General features: G+C 44.8%; 1 protein-coding gene and 1 long non-coding RNA gene across 3 annotated transcripts in view; one reads left to right on the top strand and one right to left on the bottom strand.

Moving 5' to 3' along the window:
* LOC125386760 (GDP-D-glucose phosphorylase 1-like) overlaps nucleotides 1–16,894 on the bottom strand; it is a gene marked incomplete at both ends in the record, with an annotated part of 94,676 nt that overhangs the window by 27,851 nt on the left and 49,931 nt on the right. The gene's annotated exons all lie outside the window — the stretch shown is intronic.
* On the top strand, nucleotides 11,661–15,205 carry LOC125386733. Of its 2 annotated transcripts, XR_007227124.1 has the most exons (3): nucleotides 11,691–12,109; nucleotides 12,242–12,567; nucleotides 12,666–15,205. It is a non-coding gene; the product is annotated as an uncharacterized LOC125386733 (long non-coding RNA). The 2 variants fall into 2 exon arrangements; XR_007227123.1 differs by having other exon boundaries at nucleotides 11,661–12,109; nucleotides 12,242–15,205.

Raw genomic sequence — 16,894 nt, 5'->3', positions numbered from 1 at the left:
GACCGCAGCCAACACGGCCCATTTCACATATACTCCAAAATCTCAAAAACCCCACACGTACCTACTAAAAGGGCTAGGAAACAGCTACACAGAAGCAGAAATACTAGAAGACCTAAAAGCCCTGAAAATAGAAGAACTTCACTAAAGTGTCTCGATTCTCACCAAGAAAATCAAGGGAGAACAATATATTGCTCCCAATCTATATAATTCAAGTATCCCCCGATAGCAACATTGGGAATCTACTAAAAATAAACAGACTAAACTACCTGAAAATAGCATGGGAAAAAATAAAAAAAAACGACATCACGCAGTGCTACAAATGCCAGCGAATAGGCCACACAGCACAAAACTGTAACCTAAACTACCGCTGTGTAAAATGCACTGAGCCGCACGGACCAGGCGAGTGCAAGATAAAAAAAGAAGTCGCAGTAAGCAAAGAAAAAATCTACTGCGTAAACTGCAAAAACTTCGGGCATCCCGCATCATACAAAGGATGCCCAAAACTCGCCGAACTACGTAAAAAGATTAATGAAAAAATCACCAAAGCAAAAACAACAAAAACCGAAAGAATCGCCCAAATAAGCCGTAAGTACGTCCCCGAGATAAAGTTCGCGGACATAGTAAAACAAGGAACAAGTATAAACGAGACAAGCCCACAAGTAACAATTATAGCGGCACGAGTCAAACAAAACCCCAACCCAACGATATACTCACCCCAAATAAGCATAATAAATGTCATTGAAGACTTCAAAAAAAGCATTCTAAAAGCTCTAAGTGACCAACAAACACAACTAAACGAAATAAAAATAGCATTAAATACACATGAAGAAAGAATCGATTCCATCTTCAACATCATCGAAAATATAGACGAAGATTAGCCAAAACCCACCCGTCCACCAATCACAGCAAAAAATAAACCAGATAAAAGTTAAACATCTGAAAATCATCTCAATAAACGCCAACTCACTAATCTCAAACCAAAAAAGATACAGCATGCTAACACTAATTAAGAAAGAAACCCCCGACATAGTACTTATCTCAGAAACCAAACTGAACTATAGACATAAAGTACAATACAAAAACTACTCTATAATAAGACATGACAGACCAAACGCTACCCAAGGAGGAGCAACGGCAATCCTAATAAAAAACCCCCTGAAGTTCAAAACAATACAAAACGACAAAATAACAAACTTCAAAATCCTAGAGACGACGATCATAAAAATAAAAATAAACAATAAGGAAAACTTATTTATCTCCGCAGCCTACGCAGCCTACGGAAACCAGAAACAATTTAATGACGAATTCGACAACCTCTTCCAACTTTTACAGCTCGACAAACAGGAAAACTACTACATAATAGCCGGTGACCTTAATGCCAAACATACCAGCTGAAAAAACGAAATAAACAACACGAGAGGAAACTCCGTCAGAACCTGGCCTGACAATAAAAGCATTTTCTACAAAAAAAAAACCTCTATAGCTCCGAGCTACCCTCTTACCCAAAAGGACGCTCCTACCTAGACATATGCCTAGCAGACGCCCGAATAAAATTCCAAAACTTACGACCAAATAACACTCTCAAAACCATAGACTACGACAGCGACCATAACGCCATACTATTTCAGATAAGCAAAAGCACATCCGACTACCTAACACTCGAAACGCAGACCGAAACACCCAGGTACAACTACAAAAAGACAGACTGGAAAATGTTCCAAAACCTGCTCGAACAGAACTGCGACCTAAAAATCTACAACAGTGTCAACCTAACAGACAGACGAATCGACTCGTTCATAGACGAAACAGAAAAACATATACAAAACGCCCTACAAGAATCCGTACTATTATGTATATAATTATTATCATTATATGTATCGTGAACCTGATACAACTTTTCGTAGGTAACGTCTCTATTAACACTTTTCAAATCCTTTTTACTTGATACACGTTTTCTAATTTCTGTCTCTTCGGAAAGTTCTTTGGTATTAGTTGAGAACTTGGTATTAGTTTGGTATTGGTTGAGAACTCGGATGATTTCTCACTCATGATCCTGTCTGTGGTGTCGTGCGTCCTCTTCTTATTTACAGTAAGATTATCCTTTATCATAGCAGCGGAATAGTGTTTGTATTGGGAATTCATTTGGAATGAGCTTGAATCTTCTAACTTCCTTGTATCAGAAACCTTTGATTGTTTCAAATGATCAGTATCCCTCTTTTGACTTAGACTTCTATCTAAGTATTCATCTATGCATTTTTCTTCCTAGGTTATTGCTTCTCTTGCTCTTTTCCTGACATCTAGATTAAGTTCAGAGGGCGTTGGGCAGCTAGCATTTGTAGATACACTCGAAGTCTTTATCTTCTTTCTCCTAAGTTCTTTATCGTTTTTCAATGCTTGCAACTCATCATTAGATAATGTTGGGCTTAAATTTGCATTAGAATCAATGTCATCGTTCGACTTACTTTTCTTTATTCCCGGTTTTGTCTCTCGCGATGTTATCGACGATGATACAGGTATCTTAATTTCCTTTGTTACCCTACTCATACCCATTTTTTCCTCTAATTTACCAAGTGCTAGGTCGAGATCGGTTATTACGCGAAATTTTTCATCCAACGCGTTCAAATTTTCTAACAATGTCAGGAGCGCGTCCTCATACCGTGAGTTTCATGCGGTCGACATGTTTTCTGTTTATATTTTGTCAATACTCGTAAGAAATTTAATCCTCTGTGGAGCGTATCCCACCGTTGTCACCAAAAAATATTTGTTACGTTCTATTTAGTTGCCGACGAGAAGGTAGCGTTAACTGACGTTTAATGCAACTGGCAATAAGCTCCACTTTCGGCTAACCTGCTATGTGCGAGAATACTGGCATGGGAGAGGATTAAAGTTGTTTAAAAGTAAATTAACAATATGTAATGATTTATTCAAATCTTACTTGATTTCGATATTGAAAATTGACTGACAGACTGACGGATACAAAATTCTTCGGTTGACAAAATGATGATTCTTCGGTTAACAAAATAATAACTAACTATTCGATAGACAAAATAATAATTAACTCCTCGATAGACAAAACGACAACTAACTCTTTGATAGACAATGGTAATTAATCGGTTGACAAACGGTAATTAATTAATATGCTCAATAGACAAACGGTAAAGAATCTCACTCGATTAACGAACGGAAAATATTCTCATTCGATTAACGCACGGAAATATTCTCATCATGACTTCTCTGAGTCGCTACATTTATATCCGTCGAAGTTAAAAAAACATCGTCGTCTTTCTTTTGAAAATGTTTCGGAAGTCCCTCAACGTTTGTTCAACTACCGACTTTGTTCACAATTTAAGTTGTCTTAATATCGTTATAGAAACATGGTTAGATAAGTTTTCGCTAGATACAGCTTTTAGCGGCTTTAACCGTCTTTCACTTCAAATACTGTAAACATGGTTTCAAATAGACTTGATTTGAAGAAATTATCGATTTTTCTTTCGCGCTACGGAACGTGCGAGTCGCGGGACGTGACCCCCCCCTCTGGTTCCCTCTGCTGCATCGATAATTATTAAGGCTTTGAAGGAGCCACCCAGGGACCGAAAAAGGCAGAAGAATATAAGACATAATGAGAATCTATCATTTGATGATATCGTTTTCATTGCTCGGTCGATGAGACCGAGATCTACGGCAAAGAACCTTAGTGGTACTGTTAAAGAAATATTAGGTACATGTGAATCAGTTGGATGTACTGTTGAAGGTAGACCACCACGAGATCTCATCGAAGACTAACAGTGTGAAGTAAAACAGTGTAAAATAGTGCTCGTATTACCCTCGGTAAAAGCAAAAACAAAAAAATAGAAGAGAAAGAGAATGAAATTGAAATCAAGGAGGCGGAACCCGCCATAAACCCAACAAAACAGGGGGTTAAGAGGAAGATACAAAATCAAAAGACAACCAAAGACAGTAGCAGTAGCATAAGACCTGCCGCACAAAAGACGCGGAAACTCAACCCGCCACCAAATCTGGTAAGCAGGAATAAAAAGTACAACAGCCAAGAAAGTATAAACGAAGAAGAAACCGATACACAAGAAGCGTACTGTGAAAAAAACGAAAACATGAAGCAAACAAGAAGCTCCCAGCCAACGGTAATACCAACAAAAAATAGATTTGAAGTCCTACAATCACAAGAACCCAGCTTATCGCAACTGCAGGGCCATCCAAAATCAATATTAACGAAAAAAACAGAAACTAAAAATACGATTGTGGAAAGCATAAAAAAAGAAAATAAAATGTTAAGAAACAAACCAAACAGACAACCTACGTCCCTGGATACAACACCGGAAACCAGAAACATGAGCAATGACGTACGGACAATCACCCCCCTCCCCTCGAACTGATGAAAAAGACAACATCACAAGCGCAGCCCATGCAAACAGACAAACCCAAATGCCTATCACCATCGACAACGCCACTGAAGGGACAAGTAGTTTGAGCGGTTAGGGCTCAAACATTTGGGCCGACCACGCCATTCCTGGAGTATAGCACTCATACTGGCTTCGCAATCAGATGTTAATTATATCCTACTTTCTGACGTCCAATGCCCGGGGAACGGCGCGCATAGGTGGTCGGCGCGCGACTTGGAAAAACCCTGCTCTCTCCTTTCGGGTCATTGGACACATTGAACCTACCCTTTCGGGTGGCAGCTCGCTTAGCCGGCGCCGAGCGATGCACGCATCGCACAGCACCGTTACCAGCGGGGGCCACGAAGAGGCCGGAACTGCCAGCATGTAATTCGATCCCAGCAGGTTGGCTTTGCAACCAATTGTCCCTGCACCGTCTCTGCACTCATTTGCATGAGTACCGCCTGCACTGACGGTCACAGGTCGCCTCTCCGACTCGTACTGGTTGTCCTCTCCTCTTCTTCTTAATTCTCATCTCCGTTCCCAGTACTTTTGTGTATTGTCCTGTCTTGGGTCCTGAGTTGTTTTGCAGGTTTTCTTCCTCTTCGCTGTTTTCTTCTTCTTCTTAATCCCTCTCCTCTTCTATTGGGTATTGCCGTCTTCTTCTTCGTTGTTATTGTGGTTGTCGTTGTTGCTGTTGCTGTTGCCTTTGCTGTTGTTGTTGATATTAGTCTCTCCGCTTTCAGGTGCCGTCATTGTGGTGGGTCCCTCTGCGTTGCTTTCTTCTTCTTCTTCCCTTCTTTGTTCGGGCACCCGCCGAGCCAGCCTTGGACTTCGACTTGGAGGCCGGCCTGTTTGCTCCTCCAGTTGTGTCGATCTTCTTTCTGGGGGTCGTCCTAGCTGCGATGCGCCTCCCATCTCTCGTAGGGCTCTCCTTCTCTTCTATTCCTTTGCTTGGAGTACTTTCCTTGTGAACTGACGGAAGTGGGGGTATACGTCCTTTGTTACGAAATCCCACTTTTCTTCCGGCCAGCGCAGATCGAGTTCTCCTATTGCGTTCCGGAATTCTTGCCTTTCTTCGTTGAAGATTGGACAGTCCCCTAGGATGTGATGAGGGTTTCTGTTCTGCCGCATTTGCATGTGTCCACTTCTCTGAGACTGAATGACTTGAGTTTGCTGTTGAAGTCCCCGTGGCCACTAATGAACTGTGTCGTGTAGTGGTCGGGTCTTACCCAGCGGTTCTCATGTCTGTCCTTGACACTGTCGAAGTACTCGAAGGTCGTCCTGCCCTTCGATGTTGTTCGCCAGCGTTCTTGCCACTTCTCTATCGCCTCTCCGACGATGGTTCTTTCGCCGCGCACTTCGTCGCGTCCTTTTTTCTTGTTGTGGAGTCTCGCCCTGGTTTCAACTAGGAGGTCGATGGGTATGACTCCAGTGATGACCTGTAGTGCCTCGGTTGACGTTGTTCTATAGGCCTTGGTAACTTGGAGAAGCGCCATCCTCTGTAACCTTATCAACTTACTCCTCGCTTTCCCCTTCCGCAGATCACTCCAACCGGCTGCGGCGTATGTGGTTATCGATCGGCTCGTACAGCACTTTATACAGGGTACGCATGGCCGCGTGTCCGTGTCCCCATTTTGCCTTGGCCACTCTCGCGAGGCTGCTGAAAAGTTTTTGGCACTTACCGGTTATTTCTTGTACGTGCCTGTATATTTTTAGGCCTCCTTCGAGATGCACTCCCAGGTATTTGATCGCTTGTTCCATCCTTACATTACTGCTGCTGATCTTAATGATTGGTGGTCTCTCCGCGTCCAGTTTGCCTTTGACAAGCAGCATCTCGGTCCTCCGTGCCGATAACGCTAATTTCTTCCCGGTGCACCAGGCAGAGATTCGGGTAACTACCTCCTGCCCTTTTTCCTGAAGCTCGCTCCTCGCGTTACCGGCGACCAGCATCATTATGTCGTCCGCGTACGCGATAGGTTCGCACTCTGTCTCGCTTTCCGTTAGCTCGGCAAGCAGGTCATCGAATATCAGGTCTGTAAGTATGAAACCGGAATTTGCCTATAGTTGGCCCTAGCTGATAATGTAGTTATCACTGAACTGCGTCATTGATGCCAAAAGTCTTTGTTGACATCTCACAAACATTTTCGACTCAGAACAATACAAGTTTCATACAACAGCATAGTTTGTAATAGCGTTGAACATGTCGAATTTTGTGCCTGGAAACTAGGATTTGCGGAGAGCATTGATTTTCTGTTACCATTTGAAGAAAACTGCTGCAGAATCGCATCGAATGCTTGTCGAAGCTTACGGTGAGCATGCTCTTGGTAAATCACAGTGCTTTGAGTGGTTTAAAAAATTCAGAAGTGGCAACTTTGCCGTGAGAAACGAAGAACGTGTTTGGTGGGATTAGAAGGGTGTAATTTATTATGAGCTGTTAAAACCTGGCGAAACCGTTAATATTGAGCGCTACTGACAACAAATGATCGATTTGAATCAAGCTTTGCGTGAAAGACGACCAGAATATCAAAAAAGGCAACACAATGTAATTTTTCTTCATGATATTGCACCATCACATACAGCAAAACCGGTCAAGGAAACGGTCGAAGCGTTCAGTTGGGAAATACTTTCACACGCGGCTTACTCACCAGACTTGGCTCCGTCCGATTACCATTTATTTGCATCGATGGGACACGCACTTTCTGACCAGCACTTCATTTCTTACAAAGATGTACGAAAATGGCTCGATGACTGGTTTGCCTCAAAATAGCGACAGTATTTTTTGGCGTGGCATCCACCAATTGCCAGACAGGTGGGAAAAATGTATAGCTAGCGATGGGCAATACTTCGAATAAAATATTTTTAATCATTTCCATACAATAAACGTGTATTTTCTATACAAAAATTCCGTATTCATATTTACATACCTGGTACAAGGTTCCAGAAGCTTGGACACAGTACCGATCCCTGCGGGTATCCTTTCGTAATGGGCTTACACACTATTCGTTTTTCCCAACGATCTGCACAGTTCTGTCCGAGAAGTAGCTCCTTGTTAGCCAGTACAGGTTGTCGGGGCAGCCTCTTCTTTTCAGTTCGTGCAGTATGTTCGTCCACCAAACGTTATCGAAAGCTCCTGATATGTCGAGCGTGATTGCGACGACGTATTTCTTATCGCTCATTTGCTCGACTTTCTCCCGGAACTTGGTGATCGCATCCACCCTCGATCTCCCGGGGCGAAATCCGTATTGTCTATTCGAGGATAACGCGCGGTCATAGAGGATGGGCCCCATCCTGGTGATCATTAGCCTTTCCAGCAATTTGCCTATCATGGAGAGCAGGCAGATTGGCCTATAGGACTTGGGGTCGCTTCTGTCCCGATCCGGTCCTTTGAGGATGGTGATAACATTTCCAATCTTTCACCATTTAGGGAAGATCCCGCAGGCGAGGCAGCCGTTCATGAGCCTTAGGAGCTCCTGGTGTATTCCACCCCAGGCCCGTTGGATTGTTTCTACCTCGATCAGGTCGGGGTCTGGACATTTCCCCTTCTTCAGCCGTTTCACAGCGCCACTGAGCTCCTCGAATCGGAACGAAGATGCGGGCATCATTCAACTTAAAAGCCCCACCAGAGCCTTACGCTTTAGCGGAGCAAAGCGAAGCTAAGGAGGGGGAAATGTCTGCGTGGAAGAAGCAATACGCCGCTGGTGGATCGCCGCTAATAGTCAAAATGACGTCAAGAGGACAGACGCCACCCACCACGAAGGCAAGGGTAGTCCTGCAGCCACTCAGGACATAAAAGCCAGAAGGTTCACCGCGGAGTAAAAGCCCAGAAATGAAGAAGAGGAAAAGGGCGGAGGAGGAGGAGAAAGAGAAAGAATCCAAGGAGGAAACCCGACCGGCACGTGATACAACTCGGTCGATATCAGACATAAGAGTGCAAGCCGGGGACATTGAAAAGAAGGTACTAGCCTTCTGCCTTGACCCCAGTAAAAAGGTCAACACGGAACAGACCGCAACTATTATGCGGTACTTCAAAGACATGAGAGGAATCGTTGAGGAACTCCTGCTCCACAACAGCTACCTGACCGGCAAACTGGAGCAATGCACAGGCTCGGTCAAGGACAAACAAATACTAAGCGCAGTGAACAAGTCACAGCAAGTCAGCAAGCGGCTGGAAACAGCCGTCAAGAAAACCGCGAAGGCCGAACCGAAGCAGCCCACGTACGCGGAAAAGGTTCGAGTGATCAACACGAAGATCGGACAGTTGGTGGTAAAGCCGCCGAGAAACGTCATTATAATCCGCCCCGAGGACAAAGAGGGAGAGATAAAAACCAGCGAAGAAGCGAAGGAAGCGGACTTCGCGCTGGTAAACCCGCGCAAGAAGGGGATACAAGTTACCGCAGTAAGAAAGGTCGGCGGTAACGGCCTAGTTGTGGAAACGGCGAACCGGGGGGGCATAAAGGCCTTCACGGAGAATACAAAACTGAAAGAGGCCGGCCTAAAAGCCAGCACGCCACAGAGGAGACTCCCCCGGATAATTGCCTACGACGTCCCGAGGGCAATCCCGGAAAAGGAGATACTGGTCTGCATGAGGAAACATAATCAAGACAGGCTCAACGAAGAAGACATTGCGGCCATCAAGTTCTGCTTCAGGACGGGTCGCAAGGATGCCGAGGAAACCAACTGGTTAATGAAAGTACCCCCCCCCCCAGGTAAGGGAAAGCTCCTAACTGGGAAAGTACTTATAGCATGGCACGCATGCAAGGCGAGGGACTATATCGCTACCAGCCGATGCTACAAATGCCAAGGCTATGGGCACGTGGCAAAATACTGCCGCGTCGACTACGAAATCTGCGCACACTGCGCAGCAAGCGGGCATAGCACGAAAGAGTGCACAAGCAAAAACAAAGACGCCAGCTGCGTAAACTGCAGGAAGGCAGGGAAGAAGGGCGATCACGCAGCCTCCAGCGTGAACTGCCCGAAGTATAAGAAAGCACTGGAAGTACTTGTTTCACGCACACAGTATGAGTGAAACAGGAAACAGAGACAGAAGAGGACATGGGAGAAAAGGGGGAATATGGATCCTGCAGCATAACATTCAGCGATCCAAAACAGTTCCCTACGAGATCAGCATCAGGATGGATGCTGATGGTGACGATATCCTGTTAATACAAGAACTATACAGCTTCGAAGGGAAAATACCATACCATAGCATACTGCAGACGCTCCTCGATTTCGGGAAGAGAACTACCATGCCGCAGCTTCAGGAAAGAAGATACAATACGTAGAAGACCAGCTGGGAGGAATTTCAGAGAGCTGTCATGGAGGGAACAGAGACACTCAAAGAAATAACCCTCCAGCGGGCTGAGGACGTCGAGCGAATGGCCGGGCACCTCCAGGTAACCTTGATAAGAGCCTGCGATGCCGCCATTCAAAAGAAGAAGTGGCACTACAGGTCAGTACCCTGGTGGACGCCCGAACTCACCAGAGCAAAAAGGAGCACCTACCAGGCGAGAAGAAGATACCAAGGGGTCAAGGACCTCGCAACGAGGGAACAAGAGAAGCTGCGGTACAGGGAAACCCGAAAGGAGTATCAGCGGATGATATCAAGAACAAAAGTCCAAAGTTGGCAGGATTTCTTTACCAAAGAAGATAACAGGGAATCTTGGGGCATCGCATATAGAACAGTCACAGGGAAACTCAGAAGGGAGGAAACAATATCAACTCTGAAAACGCCACAAGCACACACCTCCAACTGGCGGGTACCTAATTAGAGACCAATTAGAATTAAAATTAACTATAAGTATTCGATTGGCGATTTTACGACGACACTGGCAAGTTTATTTGGATACGAATTGTATACATTCGGAAGGATACAGTGTGATTATACGACGACCGGCTACGTCAACGGACATTTCCCTTTTATATAAAAAAAACAATATGGATAAGTTAAATAAGGTAAATAAACTTACTTACGGCTCAGGGGGTTTCGGAGCCACCAGGTTCCGTCGGTGATTCGAGTAGCGTCCCAGGCTCGACCCGATGGTCACCTAGCGACTGGACGAACGGCGAGGGGAAGGTCGATTCCAGGGTCACCCCTCGTTCGGTAAATACGACCGGGGACCAAGAAACACCCGCAGTTGCCACAGAGGAAAAGATGTGCAAGAAAACCACAAGAAGATACCTCGAATTTGATGAAGACATCGCGGGAACCATCGAGGATGTCGAGATGCCAATGCAGGCATTCAAGGAAAAGACACCACCCACCGAAAAGGCGACCCGAATCGCCAAGGAAAAAATCTTGAAAGGTGACAAGATCACCAGATATATGAGAAAGTCCCCAGTGGAGGAGGGCGCGTGCAAGACAACGAGAAGCCTGGCCAGGAGCCAGCCGATGGCAACGAGGGACGAAGCAGCCAGCACCTCGGAGCTAGACACACCGGCCGAAATGTCGGACAAATGCCTGTGACGCTACTCGAATCACCGACGGGGCCTGGAGACTCCGAAACCCCCTGAGCCGTAAGTAAGTTTATTTACCTTATTTAACTTATCCATATTGTTTTTTGTACAAAAGGGAAATGTCCGTTGACGTAGCCGGTCGTCGTATAATCACACTATATCCTTCCGAATGTATACAATTCGTATCCAAATAAACTTGCCAGTGTCGTCGTGAAATCGCCAATCGAATACTTATAGTTAATTTTAATTCTAGTTGGTCTCAATAATTAGGTACTAACTATAATACTAGCAATTCGTAATTTATTTTAACGAATCTAACTTTATAACCTTAATTTTATTTTTATCATTCTCACTTTCAGTTTTACTAATTAGACGGTTATTATCAGTTCTAACTTTACTCGTAGTACTGCTAACAATTACTTATTGGTTTAAATCTAACTTTGGTCTTAGTAATTGTTTAGTTATAATTATTCTAACTTTAACTCGTAATTATTATCTTACGATCAATCTTACTAATTGTTATTAACAATTTGTTGGTATAATTAAATCTAACTTTTATTCGTAATTATCCTTTTACGAATCAAGTCCTAACTTTATAACTTTAATTTATATTTTTTTTTTATCCGTGCGCGTGTCGATTATGTGTGTGCAGATCTACTTTCTTTCATCTACGTTCGATATTAGCTACTTAATTTACATTTAAATTAAGTGTTTATATTCTCCATTATTGCATCGGTTTTGCCATCGAGTTCGACTCTATGCATCGTGCACTCCGTGACTCATTGATATCCGCATCGATACGAGTCGTCGATCTTGCGACCGTGTGCTCTATGCTTCGGTCGGCCCGCCACGTGCCACGAGTGTAATGGCGGCGCGTCACTGGCGTAATGGCGGCGCCCGGTGATCACCGCACGTTTCACATCGCAGTTACGGTTTACGAGTTTTTTAAAAAATAATAAAATATTCACAGTAATATCCGGATATTTGTAAAAATTCACCGTGACCTGTGCTCTCCTTCTTCGCCTCGATTAGAAAAACCCACCGATTCATGCCCGCTGACGATGCGCTGTCCGCGGAGGGTAAATATTTACCTCGCAAAGTCACTATCACTATTCGTCGAGGAGAATCTTAACTTGCACTACAGCTAGTTGATAAGTTTGTTCATCGGCCTTTATTGATTTGAAAAAATGAGCACGATGCCCCTGGTTACTGCATAACCTCAACCGTGTGACAGCTTGCCTTATAGGCACAAAACCTTAGTAAATAATATTTGCTTATTATGGACTATTGCCTTCTCATCATAAGAACAATTATGCCCAAAAGTGGCATCGAATTCAGATGTTAGATATCCAGATTGTCATATATCAATTATGAACTTTTCCTCGTTTTAGGTTTGCGACGAGCAATTTTTATAAGCTATCCTGCTACGACACAATCAAGAGCGCTTGTGCCAGGAGAAAGGCACTAGAATTTAGTTTATTGGCTATAATTATAGTGCTATAATTAATCTGGCCTTCTATCCAAGATCAGTTCTACAGATGTTTCCTCTCCTTGAGTTGCGTCATATGACCACACGCTTCTATGTATCCCAGACTTTTCCCTTTCCGATGGAGAGTCTCCTCATTTGATTGTATTACACCCAAAGGGCTCGTGAACACATTCAGACACTAGTTGCTTTTACTTATAATGAAGAGAACGTATCCTGCTCCGACAGCTAGTATACAAGATAATTATTACACTAATAACTTGTTGTTTCGGGCTTATCACATACACAAATCACATACATACAACTATCACTAATACTTTTTCTTCCAGGTGGAGGATTTAACACAACAATCAACCACTCTGCTCTCACACATAATATTTGCCTAACTTAATTTAACTTAATACCACTCTACCTTCTGTGACGGTAATGGCCACACCCTGCGTCTACCCTGCTTTTCGCATAATCACTTTCTTAAATGCGACACAAGTTAAACTCATTGCATGGATTACCATCTCATATTTAATAAAGAACCTATAACATCCACCTTTGATTTATAATTTTGTTTTAAACCTATTTGTCCCTATAGAGAGTTACGAACACCGGACATAGCAAAGTATACTATCACAATATCTTTCTACGTTGGTATTAACCCTTTCCTACTCCTTCTTAGTTCTAAAGGACCGTCGCCACTATTGCTGGTCAAAATTATAACCACATTGTATTAAGAACTCTATAGACTTTTTTAGAAACCTAACCTCGACTTTTCACAGCTCGCCTAGCCTATTTGTTTGACTGAATATATGCCAAAGCTAATGTTAGCACAATCGTTGCACTTTTGGTTGCACACATCGTAGTTGAGAAATTTATTAATTCGTAAGTTTTTAAGCATATTCTACGAAGTCGATATAACATCGGCATGGCTGGGCCACGTGGCCCGGCATACGATCCCCTATTGATAAGGCATATATAGATAGCCTAACACGCCAGTATCCAGGACCTAAACAAAAATTTTCTATGGGACGAGACAAATACGAAACGAACGAATACGTAACGAAACGAATTTTTGGACAGGATCACATCTTTCACATAGTATCGGACAACTTCCCTATTATCGAAGACGGAATCATTGGGCTACCATGTTTAGGGAAGTATAACTATTCAATATCCAATGACAAAATCCGACTAAACGACAAAACCATTTTGTTTCAGAAACCAATACACTTAACTCCTGGTGTACTGGTGACCCGAGGAGATCGCTCGTCTCCGCGAGGCGTGAATCCGCGCTCGGCGCCGGTTCACCAGATCCCGCCGTCCCTGGGGGCGCCCTTACAAGATGGTATTGAACAATTTCCGTCCATGGGCGCCTTCCGCAACGGAGAGCATGGACCTTCGGTTCATGGAAGAGGTTGTCGGCACTCTGTTCCCGGGAGCGGCGAACGAGGAAGATGGCAGGTTCACCGATGAGGAGGAGCAGGAGCGTCAACCGCCGGAAGTTGGAGCCCGGAATCGAGGGTTAGCGAGGAAGAATTGACCTAGGCTGTAGGGAGGCTCGGAGCGCGGAAAGCTCCGGGTCCCGACGGAGTCCCAGCCCGCCTGTGGAAGGACGTCGCCGGGGTCTTGCCCTGAGATTAATACGTCTGTTCGACAGATGCCTGTCTCGGGGCGAATTCCCCGTCTTGTGGAAGGAGGGACGGATGGTCCTGCTGCCGAAGCCGGGACGGTCTTCGTACTCGCCTTCCGTCTTTCGGCCGGTATGCCTTTTGGACGAGGCTGGCAAGCTACTGGAGAGAGTGGTAGCTGCCCGCCTCGAGTCGCATTTGTCTGGAAGTGTTCTCGGACTGCACGACAGCTAGTTTGGCTTTCGGAGGGGGCGGTCTACGGCCGACGCTGTCGCCCGTGTCCGTTCCTTGGTCGAGGGGGTCGAACAGCGTGGTTGCGTGGCATTGGCCGTGTCGCTGAACGTGGTCAACGCTTTCAACAGCATCCCCTGGAACAAGATATGTCGGGCCCTCGAGTTTCATTGGGTACCCGCGTACCTGCGGCGTGTGGTCCGGGCGTTCCACCGGGACCGGAGTATCGTCTACACCGTTCGCGGCGGGGGGATGGCAGGTAGGGCGGTGTACTGCGCGGGGTCCTGCAGGATTCTGTGTTGGGTCCGTTGCTGTGGAACATCGCGTACGACGCGGTGCTTCCCCCGGACTCGGCATTGGCGTGCTACGCCGACGACACCGTCAATTCACATCAATTCACATCAGAGACCAGGCCACACACCGCGGGCAGGATGGCACCCAGATGTCTGCACATCCTTGACGCGTACCCTCAATAGTCTTAAGTACTCACCAGGGGTCTTGCAATTTTCATAGTTAAGGTCCCTCAGACCAAGCGAGTATCTCTTGTCTTACATTTCCTTTTACGTTTATTGTTTACTACGGAAAGTCCGTTTTCCTCACTTCTGGTATATTCCGTTGGCAACTTTCTCACGAGGGCGGTTGAAACCCTTCCTGGTCCACCAACCGTCTTATTATCCAATCGGAGACGGTGTCTACTGCCCTCACTTCCTTAACCAAAATTAACATCAACAAATCCGATAGATCCGTGTCCTCAGACACGCCCACACCTACTTTCCTCGGATACAGTATCGTCAGTACGTCTTATACGTACTGATTGCTCCATGCATTAACCTCGAGTACAACTTAGACGCTAACGAAGAGTAAAGTTCGTCATCCCGTTGACCGCGGATTCGTTATCGAACCTGAGGCCATTGTCATTAGTGTCGCGAGTACCTAGACGTTGTGGTTAACTACCAACGCTGTAATATCTCTACTTGTGTTAATAAACTGTACCTTTGTTCTACCGCATCGATGGCTAATTCCAGTGAAGATTCATTGAACACCCCTAACCCTAATCCTAACTGCAACCCGACATCAGATGTGGGATCAGGGCAGTTAACTATGCAACAGCATATAGCCATCTTGCGTGAGTTAGTTCAGACGCTAGTGCAAAAATCGAGTGAGGAAACTAAAAATTTATCGCTTCCGCGCTTTAATCCTGGTATCGCGGGTTCCGATCCAGCTGCATGTTGCGCGGTTGTTAATCTGATCTTGGAAGAAAATCCTTTACGGGGCAGTGCGTTATTTTCTGCTCTAGAAGGTTCTGCAACACAATGGCTTTCGCAAGTACCTGTTGCTCAAGATGTTACCTGGTCAAAGGTAAGGTCATTTTTATTCCACGTTTTGGTGGCAAAGAAACAGCTACCTCAGTACTAATGAAGATGTCCAATGAAAAACCCCACTGAAGGACGAAACCACGGGAGCTTTCGGCATTCGTATCCGTTCCTTCCTGAAGGCGAAGTGGGAAAATTTAACTTTGGCTGAGGTAATCAACGCCTCCGTCGTTTTTCAATTGGCTTCACTAGACCAGCGTATTGAACGGATAACACTTCAAGCGATATCAAGACTGAAGATCAATTCCTGAATGAAATGGGAGCTTTCTACTACGCGAAGAAGAGGCCGGCGTCTTCGTCAGACAACTCCTCAGCGGGTCCTGAAGCTAAAAGATATAAGCCTTTTGACTCCCGGAATAGGTGCTACCACTGTCGTAACTATGGATATAAAGCACCCGAGTGCCGAAAGAGGACAAAATCGGAGGCGGAGAAGTACAGAGAAAAACCGATCGGCCACATCGTCGAAGGTGTCCTGCTACAAGTGTAACGAGGAGCAGCATATCACGCCTAATTGCCCAGTGTTGCGGAAAGGAAACCGTACTTCCAAGGATGAGCGCCGGGTTGACTCCTGTGTGGTGGAGGCCCCAACTGATAGATTAAGTCATCTGGGTGAGTCGTTCCCATTTTACTTCGATTCTGGAGCCGAATGTTCATTGATTAAGGAATCCGCAGCCTCGAAATTTTCCGGCAAAAGAACGACCGATATAATAGTAATGCGAAGAATAGGGAATACATGTGTTAAGAGTACATCTCAGATTTTGTCCACTATATGTATTAACGGTTTTGCATTGGAGATAACTTTTCACGTCCTGACCGATAAGCTATTTAAAACATGATATCATGATTGGTCGCGAGATTTTAAGCCAAGGTTTTGACGTACATATTACGCAAAATAGCCTCGTTATCAGTAAACCAAAGATAATTAATGCCTGTAGTAAAACTACGGAAGATGAGATCGATATTAACATGATCGACATTGATGTAATTAGTAACGATAAAAGTCGATTAATATCCGTTTTCGAAAAATTCAAAAATTCTTTCATTACGGGTTTCCCACGCACTCGCGTAAGTACGGGCACGTTGGAAATACGGTTAATTGATCCTAACGTCACCGTACAGAGAAGCCCTTACAGACTTAGTGAAGAAGAGCGAAGAATAGTACGTGAGATTATAGGCGAACTAATTAAAGCCAACATTGTAAGGCCTAGCAATTCATCGTACGCGAACCCTATGTTACTCGTGAAGAAGAAAGACGGCTCAGATAGATTGTGTGTAGACTTTCGAGAGTTAAATAAAAATACGGTCGCGGATCGGTATCCCCTGCCTCTTACTCCG

This window comes from Bombus terrestris, chromosome 17 (assembly GCF_910591885.1).
Source record: "Bombus terrestris chromosome 17, iyBomTerr1.2, whole genome shotgun sequence".
Taxonomy (NCBI): Eukaryota; Metazoa; Arthropoda; class Insecta; order Hymenoptera; family Apidae; genus Bombus; species Bombus terrestris.
The sequence above is the reverse complement of the archived record's forward strand: the minus strand, read 5'-3'. Positions and strand labels throughout refer to the sequence as shown.